This window comes from Bombus vancouverensis, chromosome 8 (assembly GCF_051014615.1).
Source record: "Bombus vancouverensis nearcticus chromosome 8, iyBomVanc1_principal, whole genome shotgun sequence".
In the NCBI taxonomy this organism is placed as follows: Eukaryota; Metazoa; Arthropoda; class Insecta; order Hymenoptera; family Apidae; genus Bombus; species Bombus vancouverensis.
This window is the reverse complement of record NC_134918.1, coordinates 6,464,930-6,474,929: the sequence shown is the minus strand read 5'-3', so window position 1 is coordinate 6,474,929 and position 10,000 is coordinate 6,464,930. Positions and strand designations below refer to the sequence as shown.

The 10,000-nt window shown below is 35.4% G+C and overlaps 1 non-coding gene across 1 annotated transcript; it reads left to right on the top strand.

The window, feature by feature from the left end:
* The first annotated feature begins 9,803 nt into the window (after positions 1-9,803).
* On the top strand, positions 9,804-9,885 carry TRNAS-AGA (transfer RNA serine (anticodon AGA)). The gene has a single exon. It is a non-coding gene; the product is annotated as a tRNA-Ser (tRNA).
* Positions 9,886-10,000: the final 115 nt, after the last annotated feature.

The window sequence follows — 10,000 nt, the reverse complement described above, 5'->3', positions numbered from 1 at the left end:
TTTTTCGCGTAGAATCCTCCTTTCCGCTTGTACCACCAGTTACCAACCACCCTGTATATTCTAATGGCGATAGTAGTACGAAGAGGCGAGGCCGAAGAGTGAAAAATTTGTTAAATAAGCGATCGGTGTGTGTGACGTTCAGAAGAATATTAATCATATTTTTATAGGCCGTATTTTATTTCTGTTCCATAGCAGCGAATGGAAAATTCGAAATAGGTGCTTGATCAATTTTTTTATTCTGATATATTTATTGGAATATTTAACGTCAAGTATTGTTATTGATATGAATAACGGCTAACAGAATTTTCCAGGATTTACGACAAATCTTGGTTTTTGGAAAATGAAAAACTTCGGTACTGGAAAAAAAATTATCCACGCTTGCACTTTCTTAATTTATTATACGTATAAAGTAAAAGTAGAATTTGCAAAAATGTTGATATTCTGATTTAATTATTATTGGAATTTTTCTTCGTATTACTTTTTGTATTCGATGTTTCTGTTAAACATTTATAAACAAGCATAAATATAGTTCGTATAATTAGAATTTTTTCCTCAAACAGCGCTATATAATAAATTATCGACTTAAATATTTATAATTAGAACTACTAGAAAAATATTTTTCAGTTGCTATTATTACAGATCCGTAATTAATAATATTTTGAGTAATTTTGATATTTATGGAGTTGAAACGAAATGAAATTAATTACGATCTTTAAAAATTAAATTATTCATGATTTTATCACAATTTAATTAAAAAGAAATCATACTAATGCTGTAAAAAAGGAACGGTATCATATTAATATTTTAATGACTACCAAATACCCAATAGAGAATTCAAGCAGAAGTTCGAGATTATATTATGAAGTTGTTTCAGAAACGAAAAGGAGGAAGCAATCGGCCAATTCTAATAACGTTCGACACTGTTATTTCCTGAAAGGATTTCATTGAGCTAATTGACTGAATGAAATCGATAAAGGAAATTCCCGTTCCATCGCGGGAAGGTATAAATTGTTCGAGTTTATGTTTCTTCTTGAAGGATAAAGGACTTTCGAGCGAGAGAGCCATTAATGGTATTTGTAATTGTGCTTTGGAAAGTCGATTGATGCCGGCACTTGTTGCTCCTGATTATTGCCATCGATTGGAGAACTTGCGCGTTTGAGGTGAAAGTTACGTTCGATGATAACAATAACTTTTTCGTGGCAATTCGAACTTTGCAGAACGCTCTCGTACTTTCCCAATTAGGTTTCTATAATTAATTTACGATTATATCTGTAGGTAGTTTTTGCACGATACAATATAATTTATATTTCTAAACTTGAGCTAGATCTAAGATTAGAAATGTCGTGTATTAAGATATTTAATAAAAAGAAATAAAGACTAAAATAATTCGAAAAGCTAAGAATTTATATCTTACTTGATTAAGCAAGTATTAATTACTAGTGGAAATCATAATTTGTTAATAAACTAGGTTTTGTTATTTAAATAAAAATATGTATCTTGATATTCTAACGAAGATCGATAATGACGGATAAAATATATTTCAAACGATATAAACAGAATTTCTATCCTCTTAATATTTGAATCTGTATTTTTCAAATATGTACGTTTTCAGAAACAGGAAATAATTAAAAATTCTAGATTGAAATTAAGACGGTAGAGAAAGCTCGATACACGCACGCGCAAGCTCACAAAAGGAACAAATATAACAACGAACAAAACACAGCAACAACGAATGAAATTACACGTCCATTTCTACAAGATTCTAAAGAAAGTCCCTTTCAAAAAGAATTCTATAAATACCCGTAAACGTTTATACAAATTATTCAGAACTGCTGGTCTCGTTCCCCTCGCCAAAGATAATGCTCGATTTTACGCTGACTATTTTCGTATTCAGACCCGCCGTTATTTTGTTCGCCCATGGCATGGTCACATTAAATCATAGAGGGTTATTCGACGATACGCTCCTTACGGCAAATATAAATACAAAATCAGGTGACCGGAAAGAGGAACGAAAGAACGATTTTATTCGGTTCGTGGATTAACCAGTTTCACCGAGGAACAAAATAAAGAAGAAAAAGGTAGAAAGGTACCGGCTGGTTTTCCCGCTGAAGTGAAACGATTCTTGCTACTTTAATAGAATATTTAAACACGATAAAAAAGAAAGAAGTACCTTTGTTTCTAGAAATATCCGTTGTACATCCGTTCCCTTGGCTTTGCCAATTAATATGTGTCCGCCGGCAGCGTTACATTATTTAATTGAAATTTCCATAATTGCATTACAAGAAGGCAACACCATGGTGTAATGCGATTTGATCGAGAAGCAATTACCTTTTAACGTAACACTTTTCCCATCTCACGAAAATTCATTCGGCGAAATAGAAATTTAGGATAGGGAAGCTCTTTGTCCAATATTGAAAAAGAGGAAGGAAAAAAAAAAGAGAGATAGCGGTTTTTTTATTTTTGTCAGATGGTTTTTATTAAATGTAGAACAATTTATATTTTCGCAATTTTCGTTTTTTAGCTTCTCTTTGCTTTTTTTTTTTAGAATTGATGAATGCAAATATTATCGACGCGACGTGTTTGGTTGAATTTCTAGAACGTGCTTTTAGTGGATTGGTATAAAATAGTGTTCGGTTGGTGTAAAAAAAAGGACGATTAAAATATTTTCAATATTTTTTCGACTAATCAGAAGTCTAGAATTCCGAGAAAGAGAAACACGAAACAAAGGAAAAATAAAATTTAAATATTCGAGATCAGTGCACACACACACGTCGATAATAGTCGTAGTGAGAAATGTTCCGGATAGAAATCGACTGGTTTCAAGATGAACGTAATTCAACCTATTTTCTTTGTAAATGAACGGTTAAAAAACAAATAGAACGCAAACTTATTTTTTAATGCAATGTTACACGTTTTATTGCATAAATCAACTCGATTCCGTATCTATTACAAAACAATATTACCATCTTTATATCAAAAGCACATTCTATTTCCTATCACAAATATATTTTGAATTTTAAAATAAATATTGAAGCTTAAATCTTGCCAAGAAAGACGAAGATTCCCAAATTTATCCTCGTAAACATAAACCTACCGAAAAACTGAAGTGTGTAGCCTGCACCATTTCGCAACTAATGAAAATTGCAGAAATGGGTGAATAGAACGAGAAGGGTGTGAAACAAACGAGGCAAGGATCCACAGGAAACAGGTTAACTAGGTTGTATTTAAGAGAGTAGGGAGGGTTTCCCATGGGACAAAAGTTGCATCGTATCGCAATGACGATAGCCGAAACGGTTGTGAAACGGTTCTCTCCTCCGGCTCTGTAATGGCCCCGCTCGGAATAGTTTCAGAAAAATGGCCCCGCCGGCTGAACTTAAATAAACGCCGGCACAACGCGGTCCTGGATAAAACGATTTATTGGTGTGCCGCGAGTGGATAACGCTATCCATTTGTACGTAATTCCGGACTATGGCCCACCCTTATCCGAAATTGTTACCGGCCGGAACGAATTTTCTGTTCACGTCCGTGTCCGGCGAAAACGCTCGACGTTCGCGGACAAATCCGACCGGTTCTCGCAAGAGAATTTCAATTTTATCCACCATTTTCTATTCTTCTTTCGGCGGTTTTTGTAGAGGCTGGATTTAATTAGAGACAACGGATTTTTGTGTGTATAGTTAGGAAGGTACGTAAATGTAGATTTCTTTAGGCTGGTTTTTATTTTTTCATTCTTGGAAGAATGTTTCAGAAAATGAAGGAAATTGTTGCAATAGAAGCAGGCAGCTCCGATTTTCAGTAATTTGAGTAAGTCTAGAACAATCGACTGAAAACTTCGTCTCGAGTTAAATCTAACGTTCCTAGTTATAAATGGTAACACATTTGAATATGAAATTTATATTTTTCTTTCAGTTATAATAAATGTCATATAATATAGATATTTAAGTGGTCTCCTTATTGGTGCAAACCCTTTAATTATAATCGTATAACAAATTCGTTTGATAAGTGCTCAAATATTTCACTTAAGTTAGAAAAATTTACCAAATATCCAGCTGGACAAATTGTAAAGTACAAATTAGATAATAAAAAAAATATTTCATTTCTACAAATCAATTCATATAATAATATCGAACACCTACATTCTGCTATTCCAGTAGCCCAATTACAATCTTCTCTCTAAATCATTGTCATTAATTACAACGAACTACGCTTCAACTCATTCAAGTATCATGTACAAATTATAGTGTTAGGTTACATTAAATTATTGTATTATAAATTACGATACACAGCATACCCTTTCACACTCATTCTAATAACAAAATTCAATCGTTATATCTCCCACAACAAATAAAAGATGAAAAGAAAAAATCTAATAATTAAACCTTCATATACCGTAAACGTTGAATATTAAAAGCAATTCCACGTACCCTATTAAACGAGGGAGATTGTTCTCTTTAATATGGTGTTTGCTTTCTTATTCCGACACGACTTCCCGTTGCGGAAATATCGTTCAATCCGGATCGTAATTCTCTTTACTCTACTCTCTCTTTCTTTCTCGCACAGTATCCGTCCTCTCTCTCGCACTAGCCACTGACCTACCCCAGGCGAGACTCGCGTGCGCTGGTCAGTAGCGCGTTTGACTGGACGCTTTTTTTCCACTATTGCTACTAGCCACGCGTACGCATTTCCAGCAAAAGAAGTAGGTCATTCCATTCCCGGAATTTCAGCCGCCATTCAGAATTCTCTGCGTTCAGCGCCAAACACTTTGCATCCCTCTGCCTCCGAAACCGACCGAGTTATCGATTTGAAACAAAATGCATTTTCAAGAGTACGAGCGTCTATCTTTGCTGGATGCATTTGACTTTGAAATTTTGAGTGCTTTGTGGAGTTTGTACCTGTGTTAAGAATTTGGTAGGATGGTGTACATTTGAAATGGATATGTCACTTGTTGGCAGTTATGGAATGTGTTGCTTAACACGTTGAGATGGTCATCGGTGACCCACGTTACTACGTTTCTTGGAACGATAAAAATAAGTCGAATTTCATGCACCAAAAATTTGTCGTCGATATTAGTAGAAAATGTACGATATAATATTTTGAAGAAGTTAAATGTTATGACGTGTTATATTTTACTATCTATTGCAGCAGCAGGGGAGAAAATATCAAATTCGCATGGTAGTCAACGCGTTAATGATTTAGTATGTCGTTTGCGTTGTTAATCAGTTAATTCATATTGTTGAATTTTAGATTAGATACTGAAATATTTGCTATTGCACTTAGAATGAGGGACCTTCAATCGGGCGAATTTCTTTATTCGTCGAATAAATTTGGCTTCAGATTTCTATATTCTTCGTTGCAGCTGATATAGCAAATTCCGTACAGTCTCAACACGTCTGAGAAACGGATGAGTGTACCGGGTCTTAAAGCCACGCGTTACGTCTTAATTACGTTCGTGTCGTCGGCTGCGAATCCAGGAATTCGTGGAAGGACCGGTAGAAAGAATGTGCCCGGATTAAGCTGGGACGAACGTGACTTAAATCCATTGCAACCCCACGGAACGCCGGAATCGTTTATAACCGTCAGGGTCGCAGTTACGCGCGAGGAACAGCCACAAAATAGAGACAACGGGGCCGTAGGTGAGAACGAAGCTACTTTCAGAGAGAAAAAGATGGAGAAATAGGGTTGAAACTGGTTCCGGAACGAAATAGAGAAGTGGAAGCAGTCTCTCACGAGATAAGGAACGGGGAGTCCGTTGAAGATGAAATAAAGAAACAGTGTGTGTGAGAATAAGAAAGAGGAAGAAGGACGGGGTTTGTGTATGTACGTGTGCTTCTCTACAGGGCGATGCAAAATACATGGACTCGCGAAAGTATTCGATCGTTTGTAGGAATCTTTTACATCAATATAATTTAAAAAATGCAATTTGTTTAAAAGGATTGTTTTACTCGCTAAGAATTATGACGAATATTACTATAGTTTCGATATTTTACGTATTTGTTCGTATTATGTGTAATCCATGTATTTTGGAACCATCAATTTTCCAAATGCATAAAAATTCGCATTCTACTCATCGTAGTAAATGAAATTTCAAAACGTTTTACATAACACATATAATGTGTACGTACAAGTTTTCTGTGAGCTGCGAACGAAATAGAAAGAAGAGTTCGCTGACTGATACTTACTCATATTAGTATATTCTTTGGTGTATATTAAAATGGTTTATAATTTGAAAAATAAGCGGCGTCGAATATTCAGGATGTACTCTGAAAATATCATCCACATATTTTGTGACACCTTGTATAATAAGGAGGAAGTCTGTGTGTGTGAAGGTGAAGGTACTGGAGGAAATAAAATAGGGAAAATGTAACAGACAGGGCAACGAATAAGGTGGTAGGCAATAAAGAGATACAGTAAGAGGAGAGGAAATGAAGGGGTGAATTTTGCGAGGGAATTGCGGCAAGCAAAATACACGGCTGGTGAATAAAAACAGCTAAGGAGAATATTTTGAAGTTCTCCGATAGCTAATGCAAATTTCGACGAATAGTATGCGAATTGTATCAACACTTCAAGCAGATGTACCGATTAGCATTCTGCATAAACTGATCGCATTGCAATATGAATAAATATGAGCCATAAGTGTTTCGAATGATATGTAATGAATTTTGAAATTTAATTTCAAACAATGCACGTATGTATCTGATATGATGGAACATGGTATGACAATCTTGTTAAAAAAACGGTCATCGTTTGGAGAATCAATTAACGACAATAAAAAATTTAATCGATATATTCAATTTATAATCGAAATAAATATTCCACGATTCTACGCAAAATATGAAAAATATCCCAAAATATCTCTCACCTCCGTGTTAACGGATGAATAACGCAAACGACATCGTACCGTAACGCGCTCGTATTATCCCACATCATCACGAGCAAATCTCTGGTTCAGCCTCGCGAATGTCTTCCGTAGAATGTCTCTCATTTGCGTGCTGCTGCGACCAAGCTTCAAGCTATCAGCTTAACGCCTCGATGAGTCTGAATCGTTTCTCGATTCGTCGTCGATTCGTATACGTGTCTTCGAGAAGAAGCTAATCCGATGACATCGTATTTTCAACCGGGCCGAAGCTCTATCTGTGTCGCGGCGATTGAATATCCCAACCTCGACAGGAAAGAGAGTTACGACATTGAGCAAGAATGGAAAAAGGTGAAGCAGCTTCGAGAATATTTAAGACGGTTTCGAGGTCCTATTTCCGCTAGATGATAAAAGGAAAAAGACAAAAGAGAATGTAACGAGGTATGAAAAACGATAAGAAATCTTCTAAAGAGAACGGGAAAGTTTCTTATTTTAATCGAAGGCGCGAGTTGTTTCGACGGAATAAGTATACAGGGTGCCGTATAATTGGTGATATAATTATGGTGCGATTCTAGGTGTAAGAATAACTCAAAATTATATTATACGTATAGTGAAAGGAATTTGGGAAAAGATGAAACTTGTAACTTGCCAGTTTACTGATATTATTAAGCTAATTTTATAAGAACGATTTTCCTATTGTTTAAGGCAACACAACGTTAGACAAAGGGCTTACAAGATAAAATGGTGAATTGTATAAATCACGTGGAAAATTTTAATTCTAGTTTCTTAATACCTACTATAAATACGTTTGTATCGATAACTACGATGGCTTTTTCTGGAAATTTCGTTGTTTCTATATTTGCAAAATAAAAATTTCTAACTAAAAGATATACCTGACATAAAATGCCATACATACTATCATACATATTTACCTTAGACTCGTAGCCCTTTTTGTTATAAAGCTTTCGATTACTTTTTATTTCTAAGTTTTACAACGTGTTTATTCAGGAATATTTTGTAGAAGATTCCTCAAATACATATCAGCTCAATCGCAACCTCCATACGATTAAAACACGTGATTTACATTCCTCTGGGATTATTTCACTAATAAAATCGCGCACAAACACGAAACTACCCCATGTTTCCAGCGATCCATCACCTCCGTTTCCAAATTCCAGTGCAACAATTCAGCATTCAAAAATCCTCTGTTTCAAATATAATCCACAACATGGACCGATTTCATCTACGATACGAGATTGTCGAACATTTATACCACCCCTTCCCCCCTGATGACACGTGAGCCCGCGGGTTTACAACGTGCTCAGTACGCGTTTCCTGTTTGCTATTAAATAAAGCCTTTAGCCTCGTCTGGACGAAACTAACGACGCGCGGTTACCGTGCAAATACCGCTGCCATTAGTCGCGCGAGCAGAAGAGGATACAGTCGAGGGCAAAAATAAGTGGACAAGCAGTGGAAGTATGTAGGTATCCACGAAGTTTGATCGAATTAGTACTAACGTTATATACTTCAGTTTTATTTATTGTAATCTTTAGTTAGAGGGTAAAAGAGTACAAGTCAAATTTTAAATGAAACTGCATAAGTGGATAAGTGTATGCTAATATATTCCTGTCGTTTGCCAACAGTTCTAATAGTACAAGTCAACTTCAATTCTTTCCCGTCTTTTTACCTGAGATTCTAATAGTATACATTGGCGTGCAAAATTTTGCGGCCAGTTAGATGTTTCACTTTATGTTTGTAATGGAATATTTCAAAGAATTTTAAGTATATCTCATATCTAATATTACTCAACATTTTTTAAATATCGCTTTTCGGATGTAAGATTAAACGCTAGTCGTGGCCGGAAATTCTTGCACACCACTGTATGTCAAAATATGATACAATACGATATAGTTGCGCTTTAAATACTATAAGTGCTTCTCTGCAAAAGTAATAATTCTCACTTATGTATGTTTTTGTCTCCATCCAGTAAAAGATATATCCTTGTAGTACGTAAAAATTATGTAATAAATAATTGAAATTAATACTTACATTTTTGTGTGAGTAAGGCGTATTTAATGAAACTTCATTGATTTTCCTATTTTCCACTACCAGTGGACTTATTTTTGTGCCTGATTGTATTAGCAAGTTAAGAGGTAAATTTATACGATCGCGGCGTTGAAACACACTGCATCATCGACGCTACTTTCGTTAATCAGCCAATCATCCCCTGTTGGTGATTACGCGATGATTCACTACGCTGTTTTTAACCATCGATGTCCAGACTGATTCGTCCAATTTTGTCCGGCTTTGTATTTTATTCGCGTGTAAGTTCGATCGAAACGATAGCATTGTCACGGCTGCTGTGTTTGACCGATTTCACGTTGATAAAACACCAGTCCCCCTGTGTGACCCCATGAGCTTGTTAATCAGTTGCTTTGACTTCTTTATTGCTTGTATTTCAGGGTATTACCGCTCCCAGGATCGCGTGCACCCGGAAATTGATTGGAATTGCCCAGCTTTGTAACACAGATTAGATCTGTTGTTAAACCGGGAACTCGGCGCGTGATTCTGTTGTTTGTTGTAATTAAGCTTTTTAATTTGTGTGTAATTGACGGTGGGTCGATTTCAATAATTATGAGCAAGTTTTTAGTTAGTCGATTGTTGTAACCGTGAGGTTGATTTTTGTAAAATTTCTAATTGTGCTATTATATTAATAGCGACAAGTTCACGTTTTTAGTTCTTTTTCAAGAGAACGACACACTGCAAGTAGATTTTAATTGCGTGGATAAACTACATTTTTTTACTAACGCAATGTTGATTGACGACACGTGAAAGATTAATTTATAAAAAAGTGAATTAAATTATTTTTTAAAAATTGTATTAACATTTGATTATTTTTTAAAAGTACAATATTGCAATCCACGTTCATTCACAAGAAAAAGTAACGCAAGCGGCAGTCGTGGCCGAGTGGTTAAGGCGTCTGACTAGAAATCAGATTCCCTCTGGGAGCGTAGGTTCGAGTCCTACCGACTGCGAAAAATGTTGAAATTTATTTTTTATCATTCTTCTCATGTTTAAAAATTTCTGATAATTTTTTGTATCAATATATAACTCTTCATTCATTATGTATCAACATTACTGTACGTACAC